The sequence below is a fragment of the Carcharodon carcharias genome, chromosome 11 (assembly GCF_017639515.1).
Source record: "Carcharodon carcharias isolate sCarCar2 chromosome 11, sCarCar2.pri, whole genome shotgun sequence".
NCBI lineage: Eukaryota > Metazoa > Chordata > Chondrichthyes > Lamniformes > Lamnidae > Carcharodon > Carcharodon carcharias.
The window spans coordinates 101802263-101820129 of NC_054477.1; positions in this window are offsets into that span (position 1 = coordinate 101802263).

Consider the following 17867-nt stretch of genomic DNA (forward strand, 5'->3'; position numbering starts at 1 on the left):
GGACGGCAGAGAGGCGTCATGACCCACCTTTGGAGGGGATAGCCCTTGTCACCCAGCAGCCATCCATCCAGCCGGGCTGGACCACTGAAGAGCCCCGGCACCTGGGAGTGTCTGAGGATGTAGGTGTCGTGGGAGCTGCCCGGGTACCTTGCACAGACTTGTAGAATCAGCATCCTGTGATCACACACTATCTGTACGTTCATGGAGTGGAAGCCCCTCCTGTTGACGAAGGCACCGGGCTCACCCACTGGCACCTTGATGGCCACATGTGTACAGTCTATTGCACCCTGGACACAGGGGAAGCCAGCAATGGCCACGAAGCCTCTGGCTCACTGTGTCTAGCTTGCCTGGTTCCAATTTAAATGGATGAAGGTCAATGCCCATCTGAACAGAGCGTCTGTAACCTGCTTGACACAAGTGTGGACAGCTGATTGGGAAACACTGCAAAGATCACCCACTGATCCCTGGAAGGAGATAGAGGCATAGAAGTGGAGGGCAACTGTGACCTTCACAGCCACTGGCCTGGGGTGTCCACCCATACAGTTAGGGGAGATTCTCAGGCCCAATCATCTGACAGATATAGTTGACTGTCTCCCTTGAGAGACGGAGCCTCCTTTGGCACTGCATCTCAGACATATTGAGATAACTGCTTCGCTGCCTGTATACCTGGGTAGCAGGAAAGTGGCGTCTTCTGTGGCCCCTTCTGCCTTGGACCACCTCTTGGCCCTGCACCCCTTGTGCTTGCACCTGTCCTCCCAACGGTGGCTCCCCTGGAGGTTGAATGTGCACTCCTGGCCTCCTTCCCCTTCTAGCCCTCCCTTCCTCCTCAGAGGAGTTATCTCCAGTGGACAGATCGGCCCCCATACCCAGGCTAAGGGAAGGTTTCCGGAAACCTGCAGACCAAGAAAAGTTTCCTCACTACAGAGTGCTGACTGAAGGTTAAGAGTCCAGAAAAAGCAGCTGGGATGTGTTCTGAAATACTGCAGGTCACAGGGGCAAGTTTGAAAAACTTTCACCAATAAATCCTTCACAGAGCAGATTCATGACCCCACTGAGCCCTCTTATCCCACCTTTGGATGAGGTTAATACAAATGTGTCCTACCCACCTGTCCATTGCCCCCGTGCACCAACCCGAAGATTGTACGGGCGCCGAAAAATCGGCATCAATTGAACACTAAAGGGCCTCAAGTAACCTGTTAATTAATGGCGGGTGCGTGTTGGACTTCATCGCACGCCCGTCCAGCGAAATATTGCGATGGCGCGCAGTGATGTTGGGATGTTCGCCCAACGTCACCGCACGTCATTTCACGCGCAGACGTGCGGGGCCCTCCCCTGACATGGCAAACAGAAAATTCTGCCCATTAACTTTTTTCTCTCTCCACGCACACTGCCAGATCTGCTGAGATTTTCCAGCATTTTCTGTTTTTGTTTCAGGTTTCCAGCATTCTCAGTTTTTTGTTTTTATAAAAGTAAGAATATTATGCTTCAGTTTTACAGGGCGTTGGTGAGACCACATCTTGAATATTGTGTACTATTTTGGTCTCCTTATTTAAGGAAGGATGAAAATGCTTTGGAGGCGGTTCAGAGGAAGTTTACTAGATTGATACCTGGAATGAACGGGTTGTCTGATGAGGAAAGGTTGGGCAGACTGGACTTGTTTCCACTGGAGTTTAGAATAGTGAGGGGTGATTTAATTGAAGTATATAAGATCCTGAACAGGATTGACAAGGTGGACATGGAAAGGATGTTTCCTTTTGTGGGTGATTCCAGAACTAGGGGGCACTGGTTTAAAATTAGGGGTTGCCCTTTTAGGACAGAGATGAGGAGAACTTTTTCTCTGAGAGTTATGCAACTTTTGAACTCTTTGCCTCCAAATGCAGTGCAGGTGGGGATCATTAAATATTTTTAAGGCAGAGGTTGTTAGGCAAGGAAATCAAAGGTTATGGAGGTAGATGGGAATGTGGAATTCAAAACACAAACAGATCAGCCATGATCTTATTGAATGTCAGAACAGGCTCGAGGGGCCAAAGGCTACTTCTGCTCCTATTTTGTATGTTCATATATAAGTTCGACTTTTCTTCGGAACAATTCTGAAGATAAGCCATATTGGTCTTGAAACATTAACTCTCTTTCTCTCTCCATATATACTGTCAGACCTGTTGAGTTTATCCAATACTTGCTGTTTTTATTTCAGGTCTCCAGCATTTGCAGTATTTTGCTTTTATTTATATGTTTCCTGGTCTCTTTGGAACAACTCCGGGAGAGAGACTACAAACTGATAAAGGGAGTGACAAGGTATTGGAGGTGTTGGCAGCTTAAAAGTGGAAAAATCTCCAGGTCCAGTTGATTTGTGTCCCAGACTGCTGAGGGGGGGCAAGGGAGGAGATCGCAGGGGCTCTGACCCAAATTTTTAATTCTTCTCTGGCCATGGGGGAGGCGCCAGGGGACTGGAGAACAGCTAATGTCGTTCCGCTATTTAAGAAGGGTTGGAGAGATGAGCCTGGGAACGACAGGCCAGGGAGACTCACGTCAGTGGTAGGGAAACTATTAGAGAAAACTCTGAAGGAGAGAATCTATCTCTACTTGGAGAGGCAAGGTTTGATCAGGGATAGTCAGCATGGCTTTGTCAGAGGGAGGTCATGCCTAGCAAATTTGGTTGAATTTTTGAGGAGGTGACCAGGTGTGTAGATGAAGGTAGTGTATTTGATGTAGTCTATATGGATTTCAACAAAGCCTTTGACAAGGTCCAACATGGGAGACTTACAAAGAAGGCAAGTGCACATGGGATACAGGATAATTTGATAAGGTGGATTAAAAATTGGCTTAGTTGTAGGAGACAGAGGGTGATGATACAATGATGCTTTAGTGACTGGAAGCCAGTGTCCAGTGACGTACCACAGAGGTCTGTGCTGGGTCCCCTATTATTTGTCATTTATATAAACAACATAGATGACTATGTGGGGGGTAGGATTAGTAAGTTTGTGGATGACACAAAGATTGGTCAGGTGGTTGATAGTGAGGTTGAGTGTCTTGGGCTACAGGAAGATATAGACAGGATGGTCAAATGGGCAGATAAGTGGCAGATGGAATTTAACCCTGAAAAGTATGAGGTGATACACTTTGGAAGGAGTAATTTGACAAGGAAGTATTCAATGAACAGCATGGCACTAGGAAGTTCTGAGGAACAAAGGGACCTTGGCATGTGTGTCTATAGATCTCTGAAGGCAGAGGGGCATGTTTGTCGGGTGGTGAAAAAAGCATATGGGACACTTGCCTTTATCAATCGAGGCATAGATTACAAAAGTAGGGAGGTCATGTTGAAGTTGTATCGAACCTTGGTGAGGCCACAGCTGGAGCACTGTGTGCAGTTCTGATCGCCACATTATAGGAAGGATGTGATTGCACTGGAGGGGGTGCAGAGGAGATTCACCAGGATGGTGCCTGGGATGAAACATTTAAGTTATGAAGAGAGGTTGGATAGACTTGGGTTGTTTCCGTTGGAGCAGAGAAGACTGAGGGGCAACCTGATTGAGGTGTACAAGATTATGAGGGGCATGGACGTGATGGATAGGGAACAGCTGTTCCCCTTAGTTGAAGGGTCAGTCACGAGGGGACATAAGTTCAAGGTGAGGGGCAGGAGGTTTAGGGGGACTGTGAGGAAATCTTTTTTACCCAGAGGGTGATGACATCTAGAATGCACTACCTGGGAAGGTGGTGGAGGCGGGTTGCCTCACATCCTTTAAGAAGTACCTGGATGAGCACTTGGCACATCATAACATTCAAGGCAATGGGCCAAGTGCTGGTAAATGGGATTAGGTAGGTGGGTCAGGTATTTCTCATGTGTCAGTGCAGACTCGATGGGCTGAAGAGCCTCTTCTGCACTGTGATTTTGTGATCCTGTGATTGTTTTAAATGTTTCCCATCGCAATTATACATTATTGTTTGTTAACATTTTTATTCATTTTATCCATTTTGTCTTCTCAAATTCTATTCTCAAAACTTCTAAATCATTTTTTCTCCAACCTATTACCTATTTTTGCCAATGTTATGCTCTTCTAATTTAAATCTTAAAACATATTATATTATGACTGCTATTGCCTAAATGTCCCCACTTTTATTTTTCTTACTGGCTCTGGTTCATTCCCAATATTAGATCCAATAACAAATCCTCCCTTAACGGGCTTCTTACACTGTAGGAACTCCATTCTATTTACTTACTTCGGCTGGCCAATTAATTTCAGAATAATTGAAATTGCACATGATTATTATTCAATGCTTTTTACTCATTTCCCAAATTTGTTTGCATATTTCTTCCTCCGCCTTCTTTGCACTGTAAGGTGGTTTGTAGTCTAACCTTATTATTATGATTGGTTTTTTACCCTTTATCTCTACCTACATACATTCTAATTTTGTTTTGCTGATGGTTGAATCACTTGTTTTTTACTGCCATTATGTTAACTGTGATAAATACAGCTATTCCACCTTTCCTTTCCTCTCTCCCAGTATTTTTTAAATCCTATAATGTTTAATTCCAAGACCTGACTTTTCTGTGGCCATGCCTCAGAAATCTCTACCATATCTGGTTCCTCACAATTTATATTTACTTCCATTTTGGGACAATTTATTATATTAAACATGTTATATAAATATAAGTTGTTATTGTTCGTTTTACTTGTTTTATTACAGATATCATGTGCATTGCTGTACAGTTTAACTCATCTTATTAGCTGCTCTTTTCATTTTATTTTAATCATTTTTTTACACTACTGTTTTACAATTCTATTTATTCACTATCCAGGTATTTACTCTCTTAGTTTAGTCTGCCCTATGTTCTTCCTTCCTGTTTTATTTATGGTTAGGCTTATTTAATTTCTTATAGGTCCTATTCGCCTCTTACTAGTTCTCTACTATTTCAAGCACTTTTCAAGTTTTGGTGGGATCCCTGCGATCGTGGGCCGCCTTCTCTTTTAATTTTGTAAAACTTCATTCCTGTTCGAAAAGAAATGCAGCAGCGATTTCATCACTCTTTCTGGGTGATTCTGCAGCTTTTTTTTAAATTTAAAACTGCAGCGCTGATTTCTGTTCTGGTTGCCCTTCCTTTTTACTTGCAAGCTGTGTGCCAGCTTCTATAACCTACTAAGCCTGTGGGGCTGCCATCTATTTAAAGTGTAAGTACAGGTTCTCTTTCTTTTGTTTTGCTCACCTGTCTTGTGGATTCTCACTCAGGGGTCTTGCAAATTTGTTTTAAATGTCAGGAGGTCTCTGGGAGATTTCTCAGCCATTTGGATCGGGACCTGTTTTTTCTTTAATTTAAAGGGACAGCATACCTGGTGACATATCCTCCCTTCTTTTTAATTATCTTAAACACTCACTATCACCTGGCAAGGGACAGTGCTGGATCTGATCCCATCCTCATCGCCAGTTTGTTATAGGGTGGCCGGGGTATACTATTAATGATAGAATTGATCAGCAGGCACTTTTTGGTTGGAAACTTTAAGTTTATTTACAACATACTCAGCAGCAATTAGATGTGTGCTTTCAACTCCAACTGTATCTCTTCACTGGCTGGTGAGGTAGCTTGTGCCAGTCTCCTATTGGGTTACTACAGATCATGTGATCTTGCCTAACAAGTATTATTCTTAAAGGTACATTACACACTAAATAAAAGCATAATTACTAAAATTACATCAGATAAATGGCATAGAAACAGACCTATCTAATATCATTCTTCACTTCTCTTCACTTCTCTTCTACTGTGGCATCAACTTCATCCTCATTTTTGTGAAGATAGATGCAAATTACTTCAATACTTTAGTCATGCCTCTGCATCACAAAATGATCTTTACTTTTGTTCCTAATCAGCCACACCATTCCTTTAACTATCCTTTTACCTTTTATGTTTTTAAAGATTTTTAAGTTCCCTTTTATGTTCCCCGCTAATATTTTCTCAGCCTCTGTCTTTGTCATACTAATATTCTTTCTCAATTCCCCCTTCACTCTCTGTATTCTGCTTATTCTGTACAAGACATGTTTCTTAAAGCTCTATTTCCTGTAATTTTAGCCATTATTTTATTTGTCATTAAGGGAACTCTAGCTTTGGATGTCCCATCTTTCCTCCTTATGGGAATAGGCTTGGATTGTACCCAAAGTATCTCCACCTTGAAGGCCGGCCATTGCTTATTTACTGCTTTCTTGGCCAGTCTGTTTCCAGTCAACCTGCATTAGATTCCTTCTCAAATAAATGAAATTGGATCTCTTCCAACTGGATATTTTAACTTTTATTTTTTATGTCCCTTTCTATTATATTAACCAAATTATATCATCACCATTAACCAGCTATTCTCCGATTGCAACAGCCTCCACTTGCCCTAGCTCCTTCATTCCCAGAATTAGATACAACACTGCATTTTTTTTCTCGTTAGGCTAGAAACATATTTACTAATTTAAAAGGTTTTCCTGGACACATTTTAGGAAGTCTCCATTCTCCTTGCCCTTTTCACCTTTTCTTCCAAATGTTTAGGGTCATTGAAATCTCCTACTATTACTGATCTATTTTTTTTCAGTTCTCTGAAATTTATCTATAGAGTTGCTTCTCTGTTGCCTTCTCATTATTTGAGATTTATGGGAAATGTTCAGCAATGTAACAGCTCCTTTACTGTTCCCTAGCTATAACAAAATAGATTCGATCTTTGAGCCCTTTAGTATATTGTTGCTCTGTAAATTGTAATTTTATGGATAATGCTGCCTCCTCACCACCGCCTTCTCTCCTGTTCCTGGTTCTTGTCTTTTTTTTTCTCTATCGTTCTGAATATATTGTAGCCAGGAATGTTTAGCTCCCATTCCTGCCCATGTTTAAGCCAGGTCTCCTTTACAGCAATTATATCTTAACCCACATGTGGCAATTTATACCTGTAGCTCATTGACCTTGTGTGTAATGTTCCTTCATTAACACACATACATTGCAAAATCATGCTAGTCAGCTTTGCTTTTTTCCTCTCTCCACTTTTTGCTCTTTATGCTATTGTTTGTACCCTGGGTGGGAGACTTCACTGTCCATCATCAACAGTGGCTTGGTAGCACCACCACAGACCAAGCTGGCCAAGTTCTAAAGGACATAGCTGCTAGGCTGAGTCTGCAGTAGGTGGTGAGGGAACCAACAAGAGGGAAAAATATATTTGAGATCATCCTCACCAACCTGCCTGCAGAAGATACATCTGTCCATAACAGTATCAGTAAGAGTGACCACAGCACAGTCCTTGTGGAGACAAAGTCCTGCCTTCAAACTGAGGATTCCCTCCATCATGTTGTGTTGGCAATACCACCACGCTAAATGGGATAGATTTTGAACAGATCTAGCAACTCAAGACTGGCCATCCATGAAGCGCTGTGGACCATCAGCAGCAGCAGAATTGTATACAACCACAACCTCATGGCCCGGCATATGCCCCACTCTAACATTACCACCAAGCCAGGGGATTAGCCCTGCTTCAATGAAGAGTGCAGGAGGACATGCCAGGAGCAGCACCAGGCATACCTGAAAATGAGGTGTCAACCTGGTGAAGCAATAACACTGGACTACTTCCATGCCAAACAGCATAAGCAGCAAATGATAGACTGAGTTAAGCGATTCCACAACCAACAGATCAGATATAAGCTCTGCAATCCACTACATCCAGTCAACAATTAAACAACTCACTGGAGGAGGAGGTTCCACAAATATCCCCATCCTCAATGATGGAGAAGCCCAGGGCATCAGTGCAAAAAATAAGGCTGAAGCATTCGCAATAATCTTCAGCCAGAAGTGCCGAGTGGATGATTTGTCTCGGCCTCCACCGGAGGTCCCCAGCATCATGTATACCAGTGTTCAGCCAATTTGATTCACTCCATGTGATATCAAGAAACAGCTGAAGGTGATGCAAAGGCTATTAGCCCTGACAATATTCCAGCAATAGTACTGAAGACTTGTGCTCCAGAACTTGCTGCGCCCCTAGCCAAGCTATTCGAGCACAGCTACAACACAGGCTTCTATCCGGCTATGTGGAAAATTGCCCAGGTATGTCCTGTAACAAAAAGCAGGACAAATCCAACCTGGCCAATTACTGCCCCATCATCAGTAAAGTAACGGAAGGGGTCATCAACAGTACTATCAAGCGGCACTTGCTTAGCAATAACCTGCTCACTGGCGCTCAGTTTGGGTTCCCCCAGGGTCTGACCTCATTGCAGCCTTGGTTCAAACATGGACAAAAAACTGAACTTCCAAGGTGAGGTGAGAGTGACTGCACTGTGTGTGCCATCTACAAGATGCAGTACCGAAACACACCAAACCTCCTTAGACAGCACCATTCAAACCTACGACTACTACCATCTAGAAGGACAAAGGCAGCAGATACATGGGAACACCACCACCTGGAAGTTCCCCTCCAAGCCACTCACCATTCTGACTTGGAAATATAGCGCTGTTCCTTCACTGTCTCTGGGTCAAAATTCCGGAACTCCCTCCCTAACGGTTCTGTGGCTGTACCTACACTACAAGGACTGCAGCGGTTCAAGAGGGCAGCTCACCACCACCTTCTCAAGGGCAATTAGGGACAGGCAATAAATGCTGGCCTAGCCAGTGACGCCTACATCCCTAAAGTGAATTTAAAAACAAAGTCCCAGGAATCTGAACCCTCCCTTTTGCACCACTTCTTCAGCCATTCATTCACCTGAGCTATTTTCTTGTTTCTGTACACGAGTAGGTGGCACTGTGAGTAATGTTACCACCTTTGAGGTCCTATTCTATCATCTTTTTCCTAGCTCCTGGAACTCAGCCAGTATAACCTCAACCCCTTTTCCTGCCTATGTCATTGGTTCTAACTGAGATTGTGATTCTGTAGGGATTTCCTTTCAACTACACACCTTAGGGAGGACCGGAAGTCACAATCTAATGTTATGCCATTTTCCATCTTGGTTAGATGTCAGGAGGTGGTTCTTTCCCCAGGGATTGGTGGACCTCCGGATCAGGCTGCTAACTCCTGTGGTGACCATTGAATTCCTTCAAGTGAAAGCTGAATTTGACTTTGGCTGGGGCAATACATGTGGTAGGCACTCTACAACATTAATTAGGTCAGTACTGTCTCTTGGACTAGTTTCACTTTCTTAGAGGGATCAGAGAAGAGGTTTCTGGATTTTTTTTGCCTCTATTTGGTCTAGATTTTTAACTGGTCTTTCACCTCTCCAAGGAGTTCACATGGCTTATGTGTGGGCTGGTTGTGTATTTATTGTGAGGCAATGCAGTTATGTGGATAGACTGGATACGCCTGAGGTCTTTTCCTGTCCATCATTGTTTGTGTGCTGAGCTTTTCCTAATATCTGTGCCATGGTCGTGGTGGGAACAAGCTACTTCAGAATCTCTGAGGATTGCTGTGTCTTTAGGTCAGATATGTTGCAGCGGCAAATTTTATTTAAATAAATGAATCTGAGGCCAATGTTCAAATTACTTAAGTTTATTCTTGACTTACAACCTCCACAAAACACATCCTAGGGTTGCAGACAGCTGGTGGAATGAAAGTTATTTTGTTGATCATTGGGATCCTAGCATTTTAGGCAATTCCAGCATTTATTGCCCTTCCCTAATTGCCCTCCTGGAAAGAAAAAACAGTAAAAACTGGGAAATAAGAACACTGTTCCAAACTGGTCTTGTATACCTTAAAATGGAATGCCAACAAAAACTGGGAAATAAGAGTGCTGGTCCTAACTATATTTTCCTATGGGGGCTTGATATGGTGGTGGTGGTGAGCCACCTTGAACCGTTGCAGTCTAATTTCTCTTTACTTTCCAAATTCCATGAGTGTGTTGTTGCCTCCCAAATCTATGTCCACCTTTCCAACAACTTCCTGTTTGAACCTCTCTGATCAGGTTTCCACCCTGCCACAGCACTGAAATGACTGCTATGCAACTGTGACTGTTATATATTGTTACATTACTCGTAAAGAGCTAGGAACTAGTTGTTAAATGCATATATATACTGGGGTGTCACATTCCACTGCTACACTGCAGTCATGTATCAGTCCACCAGCTACATGGAGAGCTGCAAGAAATATATTCGAGAAGCACCAGCATTTGAATCTAAAGTGTGATCATTTCTAATTTATGGGGACCATTTTTAATTTATGGTGGCAGCGGAGTGTCTGTGAGTAAAAACCCAGACATTTTAAACAAATTTAATGATGAATTAGATGAAAAAAAATCAACCTGAATTAGTGCCAGAGAGAGAAAAACTGAGTGAATCGTGCAAAAACAAAGGCCAGAATTTTTAGCTTGTCGGATGGGTGTGCGCCCAACACGAACGAGTGTAAAATGGCGCATGATTACGTCAAACGAGCTTCCCGAGGTCATCGCGCACTCACGCAATATTTCAGTCAATGGGCGCACACACGAGTCGGCAGCCCACCCGCCAACAATTAAAAGGCCAATTAAGGCTGTAAAAGTAATAATTGAATTAAATTTTAAGTGGCCTTTGAATTTTTTAGGAAACCTCATCCACGGGTGGGATGAGGTTTCCAATAGCTATTAACAATTAAATTAAAATGTTAACATTTCATTAATAACATGTCCCTGCTCATGCGACAGAGTCACATGAGGAGACATGTTTTGTAACATTTTAAAGTTCTCTATTGTTAATTTTTAAAATCTTCATCTCCCTGAGGCAGCTCTGAGCCTCAGGGAGCTTTTCCTGCGAGTACCTGTGTTCATGTGCGAAGTTCCCCGCTCCCCCTCCTCCCCCTCCCCCACACAGGCAGCGCTGAGCACTGCAGCACGTGTTTCACACTGGGCACATCTTAATTGGCTCACCAGCATGAAATCATGGTGCGGCCCCGATTGTGGGCGGTAGTCGGCTTCCCGGCCACTCCTGCCCATTCCCACCAAGCCCGCCCAACGAGGGCAAAATCCTGTCCAAAATGACCAACGCAGCAACAAACACAGCTCCAGCTCATGATGAATTGTGAACTGATGATATTGTAGAGGCATTTAAGAAGTGTAAACAAAAGGATGGGCTGACATTCAGTAGCTTTCTAAAAGGCGATAGCAAAGGAAAAAGGGTCAGCTATATCCCTTTTGTGGGCAAGTGAGAAAAATGTTACCTACAGGAGGGGGTCAATTCAAACAGCATTGTTTTCCTCTTACTGTCTGTCTGTAAACAGAAGGTTTTGAATAAGCAGTGACATTTTTTGTGTGATCCAATTTTCCTAATAATCCCACAGCTAACTTGAGTTAAGATTAACTCAGCCGGTTAGTTTATCGTACACTTTCAAGACCAGTGAAAAGGAGTGTTCACAACTTCCCATTTACATTCACACAGAAAAGGGAGGGATAGAGGAAAGGCGATTTACAGTACAAGGAAGTCTTTCACATGGGCATTTGATGGTCAGCGACTGGAGACCGGTGTTGGAAGATTCACATTTTCAGGTCGCGTTGATACCGCAAGATGATGTAGGCATGCAGAGATTGTATCAGTTCTCTGTAAGCGATGATACAAAATCTTCCAGTCAGGTTAGTTGGGCCGGTGGTCCAACTGGGACAGAGCTTGATTCTGTGCTGGATGTTAAGCAGCAGACTGGCTGCGCTGCTCAGAAAGGTAATATTAAACTGCCCAAAAAGACCAGAGTCTTGGGTTATGTGACCTTCCTTCTCCACAGTGACTTTGACAAATGATGTTTGTCCAGTGTCTGGAATTTGGCTTTGTTTTCAAGACTGATAATGTCTCAGACATTATGAGTTGAAAGGGGTGCTATTCATGTTGAGGGTTTGGTGTTTGGGAAGCCATTGTCTCAACAGACCCACGGACTCTGCTGGCAAGGTTGGCTTATCAAATGCAAATGGCATTTCCTGTAGCTCCTTTTGAAAATAGTCTGTACAGTCTCAGGTGATCTGTTAGAAGTTCATTAGGCATAACAAGGTGTGGCGTTCCTGAAACTGAGAAGAGAATTATTTTGTTCTGAAGACTGTTGGGATAATTTCCAGATAGAGGGTCACCCATCTTCTTTGTCTTTGTTCAGCAAGAAAATCCAATTTAGAAATAAGAAATAGTAATAAGGATAAAGTTTTCAAATACATATGGGATTCTGTTCCGTGTAGGAGGAACCCAACAAAGGGTTACATTTTTTTAATAGCTGGGAGCTATTAAATGAAGACAATGAAGACAACAACAAACACTTGGACAAGATTTTTGAAAAATTCACTACATATCTCCAGCCCAAATCAAGTCACCAGATGTACCAATATGAATTTCAAGGCTTGAGGCAGGAATCACTTGATGATTTTGCAACAAGATTGAAAAATGCAGCCAGAAAGTGTAAATTTAAGAACACAGATGAAACACTGCTTGGTAAGCTCATTTGGGGCTCTGAACACCATGAAATATAAAAAGAATTATTTGGAAAGGACAAGCTTACTGTTGGAGGCTGTAGACAATGCCAGAGCACATGAAGCCATGAGTCAACAGATGAAAACACTGATTACCCAAACAGCTAGCCTTCAATTAAATGAAGAGAAAAGCAATAAGATTGATGCAGTGAAACAGTGACAAAAGGATGCAGAACAGACAGAAAGAAAATGTGCAAGACATATAGACTGACCGCATGAGTTCACAGACAGAAGGAAGTGTCCCACATATGGATTAAACTGCAGGGTGGAAAGCCAAACATTAGGCAAAGATGTGCAGAACAAAGAAACCAGATGGTAAACTGGTTATCAGAGACAGAGCAACTGGGCAAGTGAGAATTAATAAAAGAAACCAAAACATCCATACCCTGGAAGGTCAAGATGTGTTTGAGAACACAATAGACATAGGAGAGAGAGAGAGAGAAAATGGGGAACTACAGACCTGTTAGCCTGACATTAGTAGTAGGAACAATACTAGAATCTATTATAAAGGACGTGATAATTGGGCACTTAGAAAATGAAAGTAGGGCTGGACAGAGTCAACATGGATTTATGAAAGGGAAATTTTATTTGACTAACCTGTTAGAGTTTTTTGAGGATGTAATTATCAGAATAGATAAGGGGGACCAGTAGATGTGATGTATTTGGGTTTTCAGAAGGTTTTTGATAAGGTCCCACACAGCAGATTAATAAACAAACATAAAAACAGGTGGGATTGGGGGTAATATACCAGCATGGATTGAGAATTGATTAACGGACAGAAAATAGAGAGTAAGAATAAATGGGTCGTTCTCAGGTTGGCTGTGAACAGCAGGGTATCAAAAGGATCAGTGCTTGGGTCCCAGCTGTTCACAATCTATATCAATGATTTGGAGGTGGTCACCAAATGTAATATTTCCAAGTTTGCTGACGACCCAAGACTTGGTGGGAATATGAGTTGTGAGGAGGATGCAAGAAGGCTTCAAGGGGATTTATACAGGCTAGGTGAGTAGACAACTTGGCAGGTAGAATATAATGTAGAAAATGTGAAGTTGCTCACTTTGGTAGGAAAGACAGAAATGCAGAATTGTTCTTAAATGGTGAGTGACTGGGAAATGTTCATATCCAAAGGGACCTGGCTGTCCTTGTTCATAAGTCAATGAAAGCTAAGATGCAGGTGCCAAAAGCAATTCGGAAGGCAAATGGTATGTTGGTCTTTATTGCAAAAGGATTTGAGTACAGGAGTAAATAAGTCTTGCTGCAGCTGTATAGAGCCTAGGTGGGACCATATGTTGAGCACTGTGCACAGCTTTGGTCTCTGCTTTGATCCTGGATAGACCCCCAAGTATTTGGTATGATCAGCTTAGGGACCAATAACCATCCCGTGAGCAAATTCTTGCGCTGTTTTTCCACGCAGGCACACTGCTGTCAGGACGGCCGGGTCCTTTATGTGCAAGAGGAGAAACCCAATGCTGCACACTTTGCATGTGCCAAAACTCACGGCCTTCCAGGAATCGTACTCCCTGGCCTCCACCTTGGAACATCCCCACCTGGGAACATTATCACCTGGGAACATTCCTCCCTACCCCGAAAGAAAGGTAAGTCAGTTTCATAACAGCTCCTTCCCAAAGGAAGGATATACCTGCCATAGAAAGAGTGCAATGTACATTCACCAGACTGACTCCTGGGATGGCAGGATTGCCCTATGAGGAGAGATTGAGGAGTCTGGCCCTATATTCTCTTGAGTTTAAAAGAAGGAGAGGTGATTTCATTGAAACATACAAAATATTTACAGGGCTCTACAGGACAGATGCAGAAAGGATGTTTCCTCTGACTAGAAGGTCTAGAACCAGGGGGCATAGGGCGGAATCGCCCGGTCCCATTGGCGGAAGGTGTCATGGCAGGTCGGGAGGGGGGCAACAATATGGTGAGAAGGTCAAAAATCGGTTTCACACTGTTGTGAAACCAGTTTGTGATCATCCACTCCACCCATCGATGGTGGGCTGCATTTCCCATTGCCGCACATCGGGAACCTAATTTCAATACTTTAGCACCTCTTTATAAGCCTAGCTCACCGGAATCACTCCCCCCATGCTGAATCAAATCATGACGACTTGTTTCACAGCTGTACATAAGTGATGGGCATCTGGCCAGCTGAGGGGAACTCGGAGGTGGGTGCACACAACTTAGTGCAGTGCTAGCGAGCACTGCCTGTAGGACATTAAGGGAGAGGTGCGGCACATTCACAGGGGGCAAAGGCCAGTCACCTTTTCCTAGCTGGCTTTCAGTGCGGTGCTGAGGCAAGGGCTTCAGTGGGGGTCAGGCCAGCGGGGTGGAGGGTGGGGGCAAGGCAGCACAGGCTGAAGCAAGTACACAGCACATGCTGGGGGCTAGGGGTGAGGGGAGTTGAGGGGAGGGAAGTGGCCATGCACTTGGAAAAGCTTGTCAAAAGTGAGCATTCTTCCAGAGCTGAGACCGTTCAGCTGCAGCTCATTGACATGATTGGGGTCAGGCCTCTGAAGCTTTCCTGCCCACTCAAGCAACGCAAAAGCATGAAAGTGAGACCAAATGCTCCAGAACCTTTCACCCCTCAGGTGCAGACTGCAAACTAATGTGCATTTTAGGAGGCCGCAGAAAAATTGGCCGACTGGGCTAGTTGTACAATACCCTTGTGAAAGGTGGGGATGGCGCAGTCACTGGAGGAGGTGCTCACAGCCCCTTGCAATGTCTTTAACAAGGTTTGGACCAGTATCCTGAGCTGAGAGCACAGCATGCAGTCCAATGGCCGAAGTTGCCACCAATCGATCAAGTGGAGTGGGGCGGAGGTGGGTGGGGTTTCAGATAGCATATGAGTGCACCACACACTGGCCATCCAAGTGGGGGCCAGCACTATCCTGCATTCATCAAGCGACCTTCAGACTTAACCAAGAGAGGGCATCCACTGCCAGTGGCTGTGAAAGTGACAGCAGCACTCAGTTTCTATGCCTGTGGCTCCTTCCAGTGCTCCACAGGTGACATGTGCAGGATCTCACAAGCCTCCATGCACAAGTGCATCAAGGAAGTCATGGACACCATCTTCACTGAGACACAGAACTTTGTGCATTTCGCTGAGACCAGGAAAGCTAGGAAGCAAGAGCACTGGGATTTGCACAGATCTCTGGTTTTCCACAGGTGCAGGGCACCATTGACTGCACTCACGTGGCGCTCAGGTCTCCATGGCAACTAGCAGTCAACTACATCAACTGCAAGGGTTTCCAGTGGCTGAATGTTCAACTGGTGTGCAACCACCACAAACACACCCCGCAGGTCTGAGCACGGTTCCCAGGGAGAGTCCACGACTCCTACATTCTTAACAGGTCTCAGATCCCTGACATCTTCCAGAGTCCAGAGACCCTCAGGGGCAAGGGCTACCCACAGAGGTCGTGGCTGATGACACCTGTGTGGCAGCCTCAGACTGCAGCAGAGCGATGGTACAACGAGGCACATGCCACAACCTGGACTTTGGTGCAGTAAATTCTAGGCATTTAAAAAATGAGGTTCTGGTGCCTCGGCAGGTACGGTGGAGCACTGCAATGCAGTCCACTGAGGGCGTCACGTATCACCGTCACTTGCTGCACGGTCCGTGACTTGACGCTGCAATGAGGGGAGGACCTGGCTGAGGAGGAGATGGAAGAGCTGCATATCTCTGATGAGGAGGACATCAAAGGGGATGATGGTGATGAGGTCCTTGAAGGCGAGGATCCTGCCGATGAGGCCATTGCACTGGCTAGACAAGGCAGGCATGCTCGGGAGGCCTTCATAGCTGCAAGATTTGTGGAGGATGATGACGAGATGCAGTGAGGAGACACCATAGATCCTCACCTTGCATCTGTGAACGTTTGGTTCTGGTGTGGCTGATGGTAGTGCACATACCCTCTGTGCTCAGGCTTTTGTCATGGAGAAGCTAATAACCTAATAGTCGTTAGGTTCCAGGAGGATGATGATGACATGCAGTGAGGACACTCCACAGATCTTCACATAGCCTCAGAGAATGTCTGACTCCTGTCCGGCTGAGGGCAGCTCGCTTGCACTCTGTGGTCAGGGTCATATCATGGAACCGCAGCCATGTAACTTTAAATGTACCTGATCCTTTGTCCGCCTTCAGCACCTGACCCCTTCAGGAGCACAGTGTCATCGGTCACAGATGCTGATGAGATGGGGGCCAGCTGTGCCTTAAAGGCACTGAGAGCACACAGCGAGAATGATGGAACTCTGTGATGTCTGTCCATGACATTCTGGCAGCAATGACCAGCACCGTCGAGGTGCAGGCATCAGTAATGTGTCCAGTGAGTGTTAAGCTGCGCCATCACTTTGGTCTAAATGTTACACACAGCACAGGGAAGAGGCCCTGGACTGAGACGCCTGCCTTTATCTTGTGCAGGAACCGAAGTTTCACAACTGAGTGACACCAACAGAGCAAGGAGCCATAGGCAGGGAGACATTGTTGAAAGTTTATTTACAATAGTGAACATTATGTACAAGTGATTAACACCCATGCTCAGGTTGTGCAACTATATCTAGCCAAGGCTTGGCCTAAATAGCTAAGTGGTTATGGTACTGGGTTTGTAACCCCAAGATTGAGTTCAAATCTCAGACTGGTAAACTATGAAACACTGTAACTTCATCTGAAACAGGTTTGTACTCAAAAGAGTTACATCTAGCCAAAGCTTGGCCTAAATAGCCAAGTGGTTATGGTACTGGGTTTGTAAGATCAAGAGTTCAAATCTCACAATAGCAAACTACGAAACAATGTAACCTCATCTGAATACAGATGGAAATGTGTTAACTCGAAAGAGTTACTCCCTGATTTGTGCTCTATGAGAATACTTTTAGCTTGGCATAAATAGCCAAGTGGTTATGGTACTGGGTTTGTAACCCCAAGATCGAGTTCAAATCTCAGACTGGTAAACTATGAAACAATGTAACTTCATCTGAAACAGATGGAAGCAGGTTTGTACTCAAAACCTGAATTAGGGGCTGTGCCTGATTTATCCCAATTTTGTTGATTTGGTTTTCATTTAAAAGATTATCAAGAGTTCAAATCTCACAATGGCAAACTATGAAACAATGTAACTTCATCTGAAACAGATGGAAACGTGTTTGTACTCGAAAGAGTTACATCTAGGCAAGAGGTTTGGCCTAAATGGCCAAGTGGTTATGGTACTGGGTTTGTAACCCCAAGATCAAGAGTTCAAATCTCACACTGGTAAACTATGAAACAATGTAACTTCATCTGAAAAACAGATGGAAATGGGTTTGTACTCGAAAGAGTTACATCTAGCTGAGAGGCTTGGCCTAAATAGCCAAGTGGTTATGGTACTGGGTTTATAATCCCAAGATCAAGAGTTTAAATCTCACGATAGCAAACTATGAAACAATGTAAGAAAGCTTGGCCTAAATGGCCAAGTGGTTATGGTACTGGGTTT